Source organism: Macaca thibetana, chromosome 1 (genome assembly GCF_024542745.1).
Source record: "Macaca thibetana thibetana isolate TM-01 chromosome 1, ASM2454274v1, whole genome shotgun sequence".
NCBI lineage: Eukaryota > Metazoa > Chordata > Mammalia > Primates > Cercopithecidae > Macaca > Macaca thibetana.
The window spans coordinates 31521039-31536064 of record NC_065578.1 but is presented as its reverse complement, the minus strand read 5'-3'; the positions used below and the strand labels follow the sequence as shown (position 1 = coordinate 31536064).

General features: G+C 45.0%; 2 protein-coding genes across 3 annotated transcripts in view; both read right to left on the bottom strand.

The window, feature by feature from the left end:
* Window positions 1-15026, bottom strand: part of RBBP4 (RB binding protein 4, chromatin remodeling factor) — a 418599-nt gene that overhangs the window by 125514 nt on the left and 278059 nt on the right. The gene's annotated exons all lie outside the window — the stretch shown is intronic.
* ZBTB8A (zinc finger and BTB domain containing 8A) overlaps window positions 1-15026 on the bottom strand; it is a 70414-nt gene that overhangs the window by 44092 nt on the left and 11296 nt on the right. For both annotated transcript variants that reach the window (XM_050795682.1, XM_050795672.1), the window contains exon 2: window positions 14064-14145. The gene's annotated coding sequence lies outside the window, so the exon portion shown is untranslated. The remainder of the gene's footprint in view (window positions 1-14063; window positions 14146-15026) is intronic.

Below are 15026 nucleotides of genomic sequence, written 5' to 3'. Positions count from 1 at the left end.
GGCACTATCACGGCTCACTGCCATCTTGACTTCCCAGGCTCAGGTGACCCTCCCACCTCAGCCTCCTGAGTAACTGGGACTAGAGGTATGCGCCACCATGCCCAGCTAATTTTTTCTTTCTTTTTCTTCTTTTTGTAGAGATAGGGTCTCATTATTTTGCCTACACTGGTCTCAAACCCCTGGGCTCAAGTGATCCGCCTACCTTGGCCTCCCAAAGTGCTGGGATTATAGGCATGAGCCACTGTGCCCAGCTGTAGAATTATTCTTTTTTTTTTGGAGATGGAGTCTTGCTCTGTCGCCCAGGCTGGAGTGCAGTGGCACAGTCTCGGCTCACTACAAGCTCCGCTTTTTGGGTTCACGACATTCTCCTGCCTCAGCCTCACGAGTAGCTGGGACTACAGGTGCCCACCACCATGCCCGGCTACTTTTCTTGTATTTTTAGTAGAGACGGGGTTTCATTGTGTCAGCCAGGATGGTCTCGATCTCCTGACCTTGTGATCCGCCTGCCTCAGCCTCCCAAAGTGCTGGGATTACAGGCATGAGCCACCGTGCCCGGCCAGAATTATTCTCTTAATAGGTCTAGTAGACTAGGCTTCTAGACTAAGAAGTAGAGTCTAAGCTCCAAAAGCTATAAGTCTCTGTTTTTTCCACCTCAGCATCCCTAGCACAGTGCATAATGTCTAGCACATAAGTGCTCAGTCAGTATTTATTCAATGAATAAATATTCACTAAAATGCAAATGGACCAAAATATAGGACTAAAGGGAAATGAATGAATTTGAGCTCATACAGAACAGCTATTTTTTTTTTTTTTTTTTTTTTTTTTTTTTTGAGGTGGAGTCTCGCTCTGTCGCCCAGGCTGGAGTGCAGTGGCGCGATCTCGGCTCACTGCAAGCTCCGCCTCCCGGGTTCCCGCCATTCTCCTGCCTCAGCCCCCCGAGTAGCTGGGACTACAGGCGCCGCCACCACGCCCGGCTAATTTTTTTGTATTTTTAGTGGAGACGGGGTTTCATTGTGTTAGCCAGGATGGTCTCAATCTCCTGACCTCGTGATCCGCCCGTCTCGGCCTCCCAAAGTGCTGGGATTACAGGCTTGAGCCACCGCGCCCGGCCAGCTATTTATTTTTAATTTAAAAAAATTTTTTTAAAAGATGGTCTCAATCTGTCATCCAGGTTGGACTACAGTAGGTGATCACAGTTTACTGCAGCCTCAGACTCCTGGGCTCAAGAGGTCCTCTGGCCTCAGCCTCCTGAGTAGCTGGGGTTACAGGGCACGCCACCATGCCCAGCTAATTTTTTTAATTGTTTTGTAGAGACACGGTCTTGCTATGTTGCTTAGGTTGATCTTTAACTCCCAGCCTCAAGCGATCCTCCAGTCTCGGCCTCCCAAAATGCAGGGATTATGGGCAGGCATGACCCACTGTGCCAAGCCTTAAAAGGGATTTTTTTCTTCTCTTTTTTTTGGAGGAGGGGATAGGTTCTTGCCCTGTCGCCCAGCCCGGAGTGCAATGGCCTGATCACCGCTCACTGCAGCCTCAACGTCCTGGGTTCAAGCCATCTTCCAACCTCAGTCTCCCAAGCAGCTGGGACTACAGGCACATGCCACCACGCCTGGCTAATTTTTGTGTTTTTTTTTGTAAAGATGGGGTTTTGTCATCTTACCCAGGCAGTCTTGAACTACTGAGCTCAAGCAATCAACTCACCTTGGCTTCCCAAAGTGCTGGGATTACAGGCATAAACCACAGTACCCAGCAAAAATGTATTTCTTACTGTGGGTTTCCGTAAGACAAATTTGAGAAACACTGGGCTAAACTGTTTAACAACAGTATCAGTCACTTTGCAAAGTAACACTTTCTATGCTACCATTGTAGCAGAGGCAGAATGTCATTGATTTAGGGTGACTGCATTTGGTAGGAGGTGGGACTGTATGATCTCTCAGGATTGTTCCAACTTCAACATTTTTAAACTATTTTGTTGCAGTTAAATTATATACTACATATGTTTGTGTTTCTTACAATGAAATCCTGAAATAAATCAAGTTATACTATAAAATGCCAGCATAAATTGTTGGGGTTTTTTTTTTTTTTTTTTTTTAGATACTCTAAAAATGAGAAACTATTGGTTTACTTGATGTATTAATTGTTTTAGGTATATTTTGCTATGGAACATGTGCACTTAATTATTTGGTATTTTGGTGAAAGATTAGAGACAGAGAGATGAATCCTTTTCCCTAAAGAGGTTATAGGTCAAAGGCTGAGGGTAGAGAATTTGTATCCCTAAATTCTAGAGAGGGAATTTCATTCTGCTTTTAAAGAATAATTCTGTTAAAAACAGGCTACTGGCTTCCATTACCCAGACATCTGTGTTACATTTTCACTTACCTAATAAAGCTTCAGACTTCTTTTCAATGTGAAATCATAAAAGCTCCAGACTTAAAGTGGCCAAAAAGTATTATGGTTTTATCACAGCTTATAAAGTAAAAATTCTAATATATCAATCACACTAGAAAAACACTGAAACTTGGCACTGGGATGGAGTAAAAATTGCAAAATACCAATCACATAGCGTTCTTAGGGATGAGTTATTCTAGCGCACTATTTTCTAGGGAATGAGTAATAAAGCAGTAATGTCCTTTGAGATCCTAAGGTAAAAAAGCCATAGAAATCTGGTGTGTCCTTTTCTGAGTGCTGTCACTTCTCACCATTCAAATACTGCGATGTCCTCAGGACCAGTGACAGCATGCTGACTGCTCACTGTGCCCATGGTTTCAAATTAGCTGTTGCAAAACTGAGATGAAATGACCTTGCTGGCATCTCAGTATCAATAACATTATTAAGAAGTGAGTTGTACTCCCCATCCTCTTTAATGTTTTGTCTCAGAGGCCGTTCCACCTAGAGATGACCAGGTTCTATCATGGGGCTTCCTCAACCCCTCTGGCTTGAGGGTGAGATGACTGGGGAAGAAGAACCTGTCTAAAATAAATTATCCTTAGTAAGAAGGTGGCTAGGTTTGGTGGTTTATGCCTGTGATCTCAGCACTTTGGGAGGCCAAGGTGGGCAGATCACCTGAGGTCAGGAGTTTGAAACCAGCCTGGCCAAGACGATGAAACCCCATCTCTACTAAAAAGACAAAAAAAAAAAAAAAAAAAAAAAAATTAGATGGGTGTGGTGGTGGGGGCCTGTAATTCCAGCTACTTGGGAGGCTGAGGCAAGAGAACTGCTTGAACCCAGGAGGCAGAGGCTGCAGTGAGCTGAGATCATGCCATTGTACTCCAGCCTGGGTGACAAAGTGAGACCCCATTTCAAAAAAAGAAAAAGAAAGAAAGAAAAAGACAAAGAAGGTGTCAGCCCTAGGGGGGAAAAGGAGAGAAGTCCTGTAGGGCTGGGAATCAGGTCTTATAACTTTTCCTCATTAACTCCCTTTCCTTGGTGTCATAGCTGACTGTGACCTCAAAATCCTGGGCCCACGGGATCCTCCCACCTTGGCCTCCCAAACTGCTGGGATTACAGGGCGAGCCATCGTGCCTGGTTTTGCTTCTCTTAATGTCTTCCCACCCCCAACCTCATTCTAACCTGATTCCATCAGGGAGCCTCTGGCAGTAGATGATTTGCCTCTGGGGGAAATGCAAACAACTAATAATCCCTGAAAAAGAGAACTAATCCTATAAGAAACAGAAAATAAGAGTTAAAACAATAAAGTACCTTGTAAGGATATAAAATAAATAATCAGGTACTCAGTATACCTACTTTAAAAATGTACCCTTGTTTGATATGAAACCTAAATGCAGTATATAACTCTGTGGACATGTCTTATAACATAAATGATTTACATTTTATAACACCAAAATAACAGTTTATACATAAAAATATTTCAGTACTTAAAAATAGCTCGGGGCTGGGTGTGGTGGCTCAAGCCCGTAATCCTAGCACTTTGGGAAGCTGAGGTGGGTGGATCACTTGAGGTCAGGAGTCTGACAGGAGCCTGGCCAACATGGTGAAACCCCATCTCTACTAAAGTACAAAAAAATGAGCTGGGTGTGGTGGTGGGTGTCTATAATCCCAACTACTCGGGAGGCTGAGGCAAGGCAGGAGAATTGCTTGAATCAGGGAGGCAGAGACTGCAGTGAGCTGAGATCTCGCCATTGCACTCCAGCCTGGGCGACAGAGAGAGACTCCGTCTCACAAAAGAAAAGAAAAAAGAAAAATAAAAAGCCGCACGCGGTGGCTCAGGCCTATAATCCCAGCACTTTGGGAGGACGAGGCAGGCGGATCACCTGAGGTCAGGAGTTCGAGACCAACCTGACCAACATGGGGAAACCCCATCTCTACTAAAAATACAAAATTAGCTGGGCGTGGTGGTGCATGCCTGTAATCCCAGCTACTCGGGAGTCTGAGGCAGGAGAACTGCTTGAACCCAGGAGGCGGGGGTTGCAGTGAGCTGATTGCACCATTGCATTCCAGCCTAGGCAACAAGAGCGAAACTCCATCTAAAAAAATAAAAATTAAAAAATAGCTCTCATGCCTATAATCCCAACACTTTGGGAGACTGAGGCAGAAGGACTGCTTGAGCCCAGGAGTTCAAGACCAGCCTGAACAACATAGTGAGACCCTGTTTCTATAAAGAAAAAAAAATTAAAAAATTAGCTGGGTACGGTGGCCTCCTATAGTTTGGAGGCTGAGGCAGGAGATTCATGTGAGCCCAGGAGTTCGAGGCTGCAGTGAGCCATGATCACATCACTGCACTCCAGCCTGGGTGGCAGAGTGAGACTGTGTCTCAAATAAAAATAAAAAATAAATAAAAGAGTATGTACCACCTCCTTCCACTCTCTCTCTTGCTCCTGCTCCTGCATGTGAGACATGGGGTTGAGTTGTGCCCCCCAAAATTATATGCTGAAGTCTTAAACCCTGGTACCTACACAGGAGACCTTAATTTGGAAATAGGGTCTTTGCAGATACAATCAAGTTAAGATGAGGTCATCCTGGATTAGGGTGGTATCATTATAAGGAAAGATCTGGAGAAAGTAGGACACTGAGAAGACACACACAGGGGCTGGATGCGGTGTCTCCCACCTCTAATCCTAGCGCTTTGGGAGGCCAAGGAAAGGCAGATTGCTTGAGGCCAGGAGTTTAAGACCAACCAAGGCAACAGGCTAGTCTCAGAAAAACAAAAATGGAAACAAAACCACACACAGAGAAGGAAGAACACTACGTGAAGACAGAAGCAGAGGCTGGAATTATGGAGCTACAACAGAAGGAATGCCAAGGATTGCTGGCACCCACCAGAAGCTAGGAAGAGGCAAGGAAGGACTCTGCCCTACAACCTTCAGAGGACGCATGGCCCTGTCAACACCCTGATTTCAGACTTAGCCTCCAGAACTGTGGGAGAAGACTCAACGTACTTTGCTTTGTAGGTGATATAATGCTAGGGTAGATGCTTGAAAGGCAAGTAGGTTTTCACTCAGAAAAAAAAAAAAAAAAAGAGAAAAGCATTCTAGGCAGAAGATAGAGTTTGAGCCAAGGCACGGACTGGTATAATAAGAAAATAGGAAGTAAGGGCCGGGCGCGGTGGCTCAAGCCTGTAATCCCAGCACTTTGGGAGGCCGAGGCGGGTGGATCACAAGGTCAGGAGATCGAGATTATCCTGGCTAACATGGTGAAACCCGTCTCTACTAAAAATACAAAAAACTAGCTGGGCGTGGTGGCGGGTGCCTGTAGTCCCAGCTACTTGGGAAGCTGAGGCGGGAGAATGGCGTGAACCCAGGAGGCGGAGCTTGCAGTGAGCCGAGATCACGCCACTGCACTCCAGCCTGGGAGACACAGCAAGACTCCATCTCAAAAAAAAAAAAAAAAAAAAAAAAGAAAATAGGAAGTAAGTTGTTCAATATGGCTGGAGCACAGGGTGCAAAAGAGATGGTGAGAGATGGATGGAGCACCTTATTTGCTTTATTAAAGAGTTTGGGGCCGGGCGTGGGGGCTCACACCTACAATTCCAGCCCTTTGGGAGGATGAGGCAGGCAGATCACGAGGTCATGAGATCGAGACCATCCTGGCTAACATGGTAAAACCCTGTCTCTACTAAAAATACAAAAAAAAATTAGCTGGGCGTGGTGGCAGGCGCCTGTAGTCCCAGCTACTCAGGAGGCTGAGGCAGGAGAATGGCGTGAACCCAGGAGGTGGAGATTGCAGTGAGCCGAGATCACAGCACTGCACTCCAGCCTGGGCAACTGAGCAAGACTTGTCTCAAAAAAAAAAAAAAAAAAAAAGAGTTTGGATTAGACCCTGTAAGCACTGGGGCAGGGGTGGGGGGGACATTAAGGGGTTTAATGCAAAGGAGAGAGGTGATTTAGTATTTGATCAAATCAGAGAGCAGTAAGAATGTCATCGGCAGTGAGATCAGGCAGGAGGCAGTTGTAATCTAGACAAAATGGTAGGGGTAGAAATGGAAGTGGTTGGGCTGCCGCATGGTGGCTCATGCCTGTAATCCCAGCACTTTGGGAGGCCAAGGTGGGCAGATCACTTGAGGTCAGGAGTTTGAGACCAGCCTGGTCAACATGGTGAAACCCTATCTCTACTAAAAATACAAAATTTAGCCAGGCATGGTGACATGTGCCTCCTGTAATCCCAGCTACTCAGGAGGCTGAGGTGGGAGAATTGCTTGAACCTGGGAGGCAGAGGTTGCAATGAGCTGAAGTTGCACCACTGAACTTCTCCAGCCTGGGTGACAGAGTGAGACTGCATCTCAAAAACAACAACAAGAAGAAGAAAAAAAAAAATAATGGAAGTAGTTGTGGGTAGTGGTAGGGTGGTATGAGTCTGTTTTCTATTACTTACAACAACAACAACAAAAAGCTGAAACTGGGTGATTTATAAAGAAAAAGAAAAAAAGAAAAAATAACATCATGAAAAAGATAAAGGAAAAAAAGACAAATAAATGAAATTTATGTATTACAGTTCTGAAGGCTGAGACATCCCAGGTCAAGGGTCTACACCTGGTGAGGGCCTTCTTGCTCTTGGAGACTCTTTGCAGAGTCCTGGGACAGTGCAGAAGGATCGGTAGTGATACGGTTTGAATCTGTGTCCCTGGCCAAATCTCATGTAGAATTGTAATCCCCAGTGTTGGAGGTGGGGACTGACGGGAAGTGAATGGATCATGGAGGCAGAGTTCTCATGAATGGTTTAGCACCATCCCCACCTTGATGCTGTATAGTGAGTGAGTTCTCATGAGATCTCGTTGTGTGAAAGTGTGTGGCACCTCTCTTCCTCCTACTCCAGCCATGTGAAGATGCCTGCTCCTCCTATGCCTTCCATCATAACTGGAAGCTTCCTGAGGCCTCCCCAGAAGCAGAAGCTACTATGCTTCCTGTACAGCCTGCAGAACTGTGAGCCAATTAAACCTCTATTCTTTATAAATTACCCAGTCTCAGGTATTTCTTTATAGCAATGCAAGAACGGACTAGTACAGGTGGCAAGGGGCTGAGCGTGCTCACATCTCCCTTCCTCTTCTTATAAAACCACCAGTTCCCCCCATGATAACCCATTAATCCTTCATAACCCAATCACCTCTTAACGGCCCCACCTCTCAATACTGCCACATTGTGCCATGCATGGTGGCTCACGCTTGTAATCCCAGCACTTTGAGAGGCCAAGGCAGGCAAATCACTTGAGCCCTGGAGTTGGAGACCAGCCTGGGCAACATGGCGAAACCCTATCACTACAAAAAATACAAAGATTAGCCAGGCATGGTGGCATGCATCTGTAGTCTCAGCTACTCAGGAGGGTGAGGTAGGAGGATCACCTGAGCTTGGGGAGGTTGAGGCTGCAGTGAGCTGTGATCGTGCCACTGCACTCCATCCAGCCTGGGTGACACAATGAGACCCTGTCTCAAAAAAAAAAAAAAAAAAAAAAATTTAAATTGAGGATTAAGTTTCAAAATGAGTTTTGAAGGGACCAACATTTAAACCACAGTAGTGGTGATGAAAATAAGTAGACAAGGCCAAGGCAGGTGGCTCAATGGAGACCAGCCTGGCCAACTTGGTAAAACCCCATCTCTACTAAAAATAGAAAAATTAGCCAGGTCCAGTGGTGGCGGGTGCCTGTAATTCCAGCTACTCGGGAGGCTGAGGCACAAAAAAGGCTTGAACCGGCGGGCTGAGGTTGCAGTAAGCCAAGATCACGCCACTGCACTCCAGCCTGGGTGACAAAGCCAGACACCGTCTCAAACAAAAAAAAAAAAGAAAGAAAGAAAGAAAGAAAAGAAGTAGATAGAGATAAGCCAAAGAGGTAGAATCAGCAAGACTTGGAAGCAGCATAAATAACAGTGGGTAAACACATGGGCTATGCCATTAAAGTGAATCTAAGCCCCGGCTCTGCTGTGGTTTACACACCTATTTCCTCACCTATAAATGGGGGTTTATAAGAGTGCAGTACCTACTTCATGGAATTGTAGATTCAATGCGACATTGCAAATGTCAAGAACTCTGCAGGTGCCTGGGACACTGTAGCTGCTCAATAATATATGAGCCGCTGTTATAATTCTTATCATCATTGTTGTTATCCATCACCAGTTAGATACAGAAGATAACCTCAAACTTACTGAATTCCAAACTTACTATTGCTGCCTTTTCTTAACCCGTGAAATTTACTCCTTCATCTGTGTCTCCTTTCTTGGGAATTAATAGCACTATCTCCCTATAGTGCCTAATCCAGGACCCAGGAACTGTCCCAGGCCAAACCTTTCCCTTCTCAGCCTCATATCTACATCCTTCAGACTTGGAGACTAATAAACGAATAAGTAAATGAATGGCACATGTTGAAAGTTCCCTACATGATTTGTTTTCAGTGTGTTCTACTCTCAGGATATCTTCCCTCCTCCAGATGTCTGATGAATATTTACTTCCATTTGCTTGTGTGTGTGTGTGTGTAATACTTCTCTTCTAGAATGTATTTGGTGTACTGTGTGATGAGAAGACCTAAATTTTTCCCTAAGTAGCTAACTACTGTAGATAAGAAGGAGGGAGGGGTGAGCAAGGAAGAAAATGGCCAGCTGGCTAGGTGCTAAGATAAATGATTGGCAGCATTTACATTGTTACCTCTTATTTAAAGTTTGATTTTTCAGAAACTCATCAGAAATGTGATTTGGTCCACAAAAAGATGATCTGTTTCTTACAGGCAAATGCCTTCCTACTTCCCTCCTTTTCCCCCATCCTCTGTCTTTAATCAAGCTCACAGAGTTTGTACATAGGTCTATATATGTTATATATGTGTATGTGATATGTCAGATATACCATATATACAAAAGAGACACAAGGCCATTTTATAAATTATGATGAAAAATGTAAACATCAAAGGGACAGATATTTGTTTTCCACTGACCAACATATTCTCCTTTCCTTATGAGGAGGTGACATGGAAAGTCAGTCATCAAAATGTTGCTCACCGAGCATGAAGTCAGTATAAGGATGTCTGGATATACGCTCAGGAAATCTAGGCTGGAGATAAAGATTTAGAAGTCATCAACAGAGGGTGGCATTGGAAAGTTTTAATAACTGATGATAAGAGTTTGGTAAAATGGACTGGGCGCAGTGGCTCACACCTATAATCCCAGCACTTTGGGAGACTGAAGCAGGTAGATGTTTGAGCTCAGGAGTTTGAGACTAGCCTGGGCAACATGGTGAAACCTCATCTCTATAAAAAATTATAAAAACTAGCTGGGTATGGTGGCATGGGCCTGTAGTCCCAGCTATTTGGGTTCTGAGGTGGGAGGATCACCTAGCCCAGGAGTTGGAGGCTGCAGTGAGTTCGGATTATACCACTGCCCTTTAGCCTCAGGGACAGAGCAAGCAACATTTTATTTAAATTAAACAAAATGTTAATGAGATGGTTTCTATACATTTACATTTAGCATTATTTGCCCTGGAATCCAAGGCAAAACAAAAACAAACAAAAACAAAATCCTAGAGAAACACAAATTATTTATATAGTTCTCACATCATTTTTTTGAGACAGTCTGGCTCTGTCACCCAGGCTGGAGTGCAATGGCATCATCTCAGCTCTGCAACCTCTGCCTCCCAGGTTCAAGTGATTCTCCTGTCTCAGCTTCCCAAGTAGCTGGGACTACAGGAGCGCACCACAACACCCGGCTAATTTTTGTATTTTTAGTAGAGACGGGGTTTCACCATGTTGGCCTGGCTGTTCTCGAACTCCTGACCTCAAGTGATCCACCTGCCTTGGCCTCCCAAAGTGCTGGGATTACAGGTGTGAGCCACCGCAACACTGATCTTTTCCCCTTCCCTTTCACCCTTGAATGCGTACGATTCAAAAATAAGAAAACACTCTACTGATATGGAAAGTTAAGAAAGTTAAGTTCCCTTGTATCATACACATTGGTCTATACCTTGCTTTTTCTTTTTTCTGTTTTTGAGACAGAGTCTTGCTCTGTCGCCAGGCTGAAGTGCAGAGGCACAATCTTGGTTCACTGCAACCTCCGCCTCCCAGGTTCAAATGATTCTCCTCCCTCAGCCTCCCAAGTAGCTGGGACTACAGGCACCTGCCACCACACCTGGCTAATTTTTGTATTTTTAGTAGAGACTGGGTTTCACCATGCTGGCCAGGATTGTCTTGATATCTTGACCTCATGATCCACCTGCCTCGGCCTCCCAAAATGCTGGGATTACAGGCATGAGCCACGGTGCCCGGTCCTATACCTTGCTTTTTCTTAAATTAAGTTTGAGACCAGGATGGCAAAATAGATTTTTAAAAATTAGTTGGGCATGATGGTGCATGCCTGTGGTCCCAGCTACTTGGGAAGCAGAGGCAGTGGATTGCTTAGGCCCAGGAGTTGGAGGCTGCAGTGAGCTATGGTAATACCACTGTACGTCGGCCTGGGCAACAGAGCAAGACCCTGTCTCTAAAAAATAAAAAATTGTGGCCGGGCGCAGTAGCTCACACCTGTCATCCTAGCACTTTGGGAGGCCGAGGCAGGTGGATCATGAGGTCAGGAGTTCAAGACTAGCCTGACCAACACGGTGAAACCCTGTCTCTACTAAAACTACAAAAATTAGCCAGGCGCAGTGGTACACACCTGTAATCCTAGCTACCCAGGAGGCTGAGGCAGGAGAATCACTTGAACCCAGTAGGTGGAGGTTGCAGTGAGCTGAGATCACATCACTGCACTCCAGCCTGGGGGACATAGCAAGATTCTGTCTCAGAAAAATAAATAAATAAATAAAAATAAAAAATTGCATGTGCCTGTAGTCCCAGCTACTTGGGAGGCTGAGGTGGGAGGGTCACTTTAGCCCGGGAGGTTGAGGCTACAGTGAGCAACAGTGATTGCACCACTGCACTCCAGCCTGGGCACACAGATGCTGTCTCAAAAAAAAAAAAAAAAAAATTAAAATTAAAAATTTTTTTTTAAATTTGAAACAAGAAATTGGGAAGTCCAGAGTCCAGAGAAATAACTGGTTTAGAAGAAAAGCAATGACTTTGGTTTTATGTATGCTGGATTTGAGAGGAATGGGAAATCAGATAGATATGGCCAGGAGGCCACTGGAAATGCTGGTCTGAAGTTCACAGGGACACTCAGACTTGAAGATAGAGGAGCAAGAGAATCTGCAAATAGCGATTAAGTTGTTAGCAGAAATGAAGGGGCTCAGAGGAAACAAGGGCTGAGAGGGGAACCTGGAGGATTGCCCATGATTGTGGAGCAGGATGGGGAAAAGAAGCCAGTGTTACAGATAAGGAATTACAGGGAGAATTAAGAGAGCTTCGTGACACATTAGCCAAGGGTGGAGAATTTCAAGAAAGATGCAGTGAAGGGGTTAAAGGGCCAACAGGCAGTATTAAAGTAACTACCTGCATTGTCTCATTTAATCCTTACATGCAACCTATAGGGGAAATGGTATTATTATTATTATTATTTTTGAGACGGATTGTTGCTCTGTCGCCCAGGCTGGAGTGCAGTGGCACAATCTCGGCTCACTGCAAGCTCCGCTTCCTGGGTTCATGCCATTCTCCTGCCTCAGCCTCCCGAGTAGCTGGGACTACAGGCGCCCGCCACCACACCCAGCTAATTTTTTGTATTTTTAGTAAAGACAGGATTTCACTGTGTTAGCCAGGATAGTCTCAATCTCCTGACCTCGTGATCCACCCGTCTCGGCCTCCCAAAGTGCTGGGATTACAGGCGTGAGCCACTGTGCCTTGCCGGGAGATGGTATTATTATCTCCATTTTACAGAAAAGGGAGTTAACCCAGACAGTTACTCCAAGGCTGCATGATGCAGCTGTGGGAGGTCAGAATTCTGACACTGGTTCTACCACTAAATTAGTATTATGTCCATGGGCAAGTAACTTAAGTTTCTAGGCTTAACATCCTTCTCTGAAAATTAAAAGGACTGGTCTAGATAATCTCCAGTTCTTAATAATACAAGTATGTGGATCAAGCTAGAATGGGAGAAATATATACACAAGAGAGGCAATGAATTAAAAAATGTAGTTCCATACAATTGCCTGGATCCCAGTTTAAAAAAAAGATAAAAACCGGGTGTGGTGGCTCAGGTCTGTAACCCCAGCATTTTGGGAGGCCAAGGCGGGTGGATCACCTGAGGTCAGGAGTTCGAGACCAGCCTGACCAACATGGTGAAACCCCATCTCTACCAAAAATACAAAAATTAGCCAGGATTGGTGGCGGGTGCCTGTAATCCCAGCTACTCTAGAGGCTGAGGCAGAAGTGCTTGAACCCGGGAGGCGGAGGTTGCCTCTGCACTCCAGTCTAGCCAACACAGCAAGACTCCATCTCAAAAAAATAAAAAATAAATAAATAAATAAGTAAAAGATTAAAATGTAATTCAAATATGTATCCTGGATGTTAAAAAAAAAAAAAAAAAAAGAATTCGGCCCACATTCACAAGGATACACTACACTTCCTTAAGAGAGAATTCGGCCGGGCGCGGTGGCTCAAGCCTGTAATCCCAGCACTTTGGGAGGCCGAGACGGGCAGATCACGAGGTCAGGAGATCGAGACCATCCTGGCTAACACGGTGAAACCCCGTCTCTACTAAAAAATACAAAAAATTAGCTGGGCGAGGTGGCAGGCGCCTGTAGTCCCAGCTACGCAGGAGGCTGAGGCAGAAGAATGGACTAAACCTGGGAGGCGGAGCTTGCAGTGAGCTGAGATCCGGCCACTGCACTCCAGCCTGGGGACAGAGCGAGACTCCATCTCAAAAAAAAAAAAAAAAAAAAAAAGAGAGAGAATTCAAAATAAAGATGTCATTTAAAAAAATTAGCAATCAGTGAACAGGGAGACCAAAAAGATCAGAACACTGAACATCTTAGACAGTGAATTTCCAAGAAATAAATCCATTTTCTAATATATAATATCTACAACTACAAAATTTTACCTTTTTTTTTTTTTTTTTTTGAGACAGAGTCTTGCTCTGTTGCCCAGGCTGGAGTGCACTGGCGTGATCTCAGCTCATTGCAACATCTGCTGCCTGGGTTCAAGTGATTCTCCTGCCTCAGCCTCACAAGCGCTGAGATTACAGGCACCCAGCACCACGCCTGGCTAATTTTTGTATTTTTAATAGAGATGGGGTTTCGCCATGTTGACCAGATTGGTCTCGAACTCCTGACCTCAGGATATCTGCCTGCCTTGGCCTCCCAAAATGCTGGGATGACGCGCATGAGCTACCGCACCCAGCCCAAAATTCTACTTTTTTTTTTTTTTGAGATGGACTTTCAATCTTGTTGCCCAGGCTGGAGTGCAATGGCGGCATCTCGGCTCACTGCAACCTCTGCCTCCCAGGTTCAAGGAATTCTCCTGCCTCAGCCTCCCGAGTAGCTGGGATTACAGGCATGTGCCACCACGCCCGGCTGATTTTGTATTTTCAGTAGAGACAGGGTTTCTTCATGTTGGTCAGGCTGGTCTCGAACTCCCGACCTCAGGTGATCTGTCTACCTTGGCCTCCCAAAGTGCTGGGATTACAGGCATGAGCCACAGCACCCGGCCCCAGAATTTTACTTTTTAATCTATGCATTTAAGTGAGGTAGATCAAGAATTAAAATTTGTCATACCTGGAAATTTATGAATGCTGCTCTTGAATGGAGTAAAAAAGAGAAGATTCTAAGTCAAACAGTCTGTGTTTGCAGGATTGTCCTGTAGAGAGAGAAAAGAGATATTTATAATGTACTTTTGTAATAAGAGGTAGAAAGATCTGCTAAGGTTCATAATATTTATTTAAATAAATTATATAAGGGCCAGGCACGGCAGCTCACGCCTGTAATCCCACCACTTTGGGAGGCCAAGGCAGGCAGATAACCTGAGGTCAGGAGTTTGAGACCAGCCTGGCCAACATGGTGAAACCCCATCTCTACTAAGTATACAAAAATCAGCCGGGCATGGTGGCAGGTGCCTGTAATCCCAGCTACTCGGGAGGCTGAGGAGGGAGAATTGCTTGAACCCGGGAGGCGGAGGCTGCAGTGAGCCAAGATCGTGCCACTGCACGCCAGCATGGGTGACAGAGCGAGACTCTGTCTCAAAACAAACAAACAAACAAAAATTATATAAGAGCCGCTGTCAGATATCTTTTTTTTTTTTTTTTTTGAGACAGAGTCTTGCTCTGTCCCCCGGGCTGGAGTGCAGTGGCGCGATCTCAGCTCACTGCAAGCTCCGCCTCCCGGGTTCACGCCATTCTCCTGCCTCAGTCTCCCGAGTAGCTGGGACTACAGGCGCCTGCCACCATGCCCGGCTAATTTTTTTGTATTTTTAGTAGAGACGGAGTTTCACCGTGTTAGCCAGGATGGTCTTGATCTCCTGACCTCGTGATCCGCCCACCTCAGCCTCCCAAAGTGCTGGGCTTACAGGCTTGAGTCACCGTGCCTGGCCAGATATCATTTTTAACATATAAAAATAGATTATCTGGCACAGATTATTATTAATAATAGTTAATAGAAAACCATTAATAATTAATATTGATAATATATAATACATAACAAATATGTAATATAATATACAATGATATAAAATATACAACATAA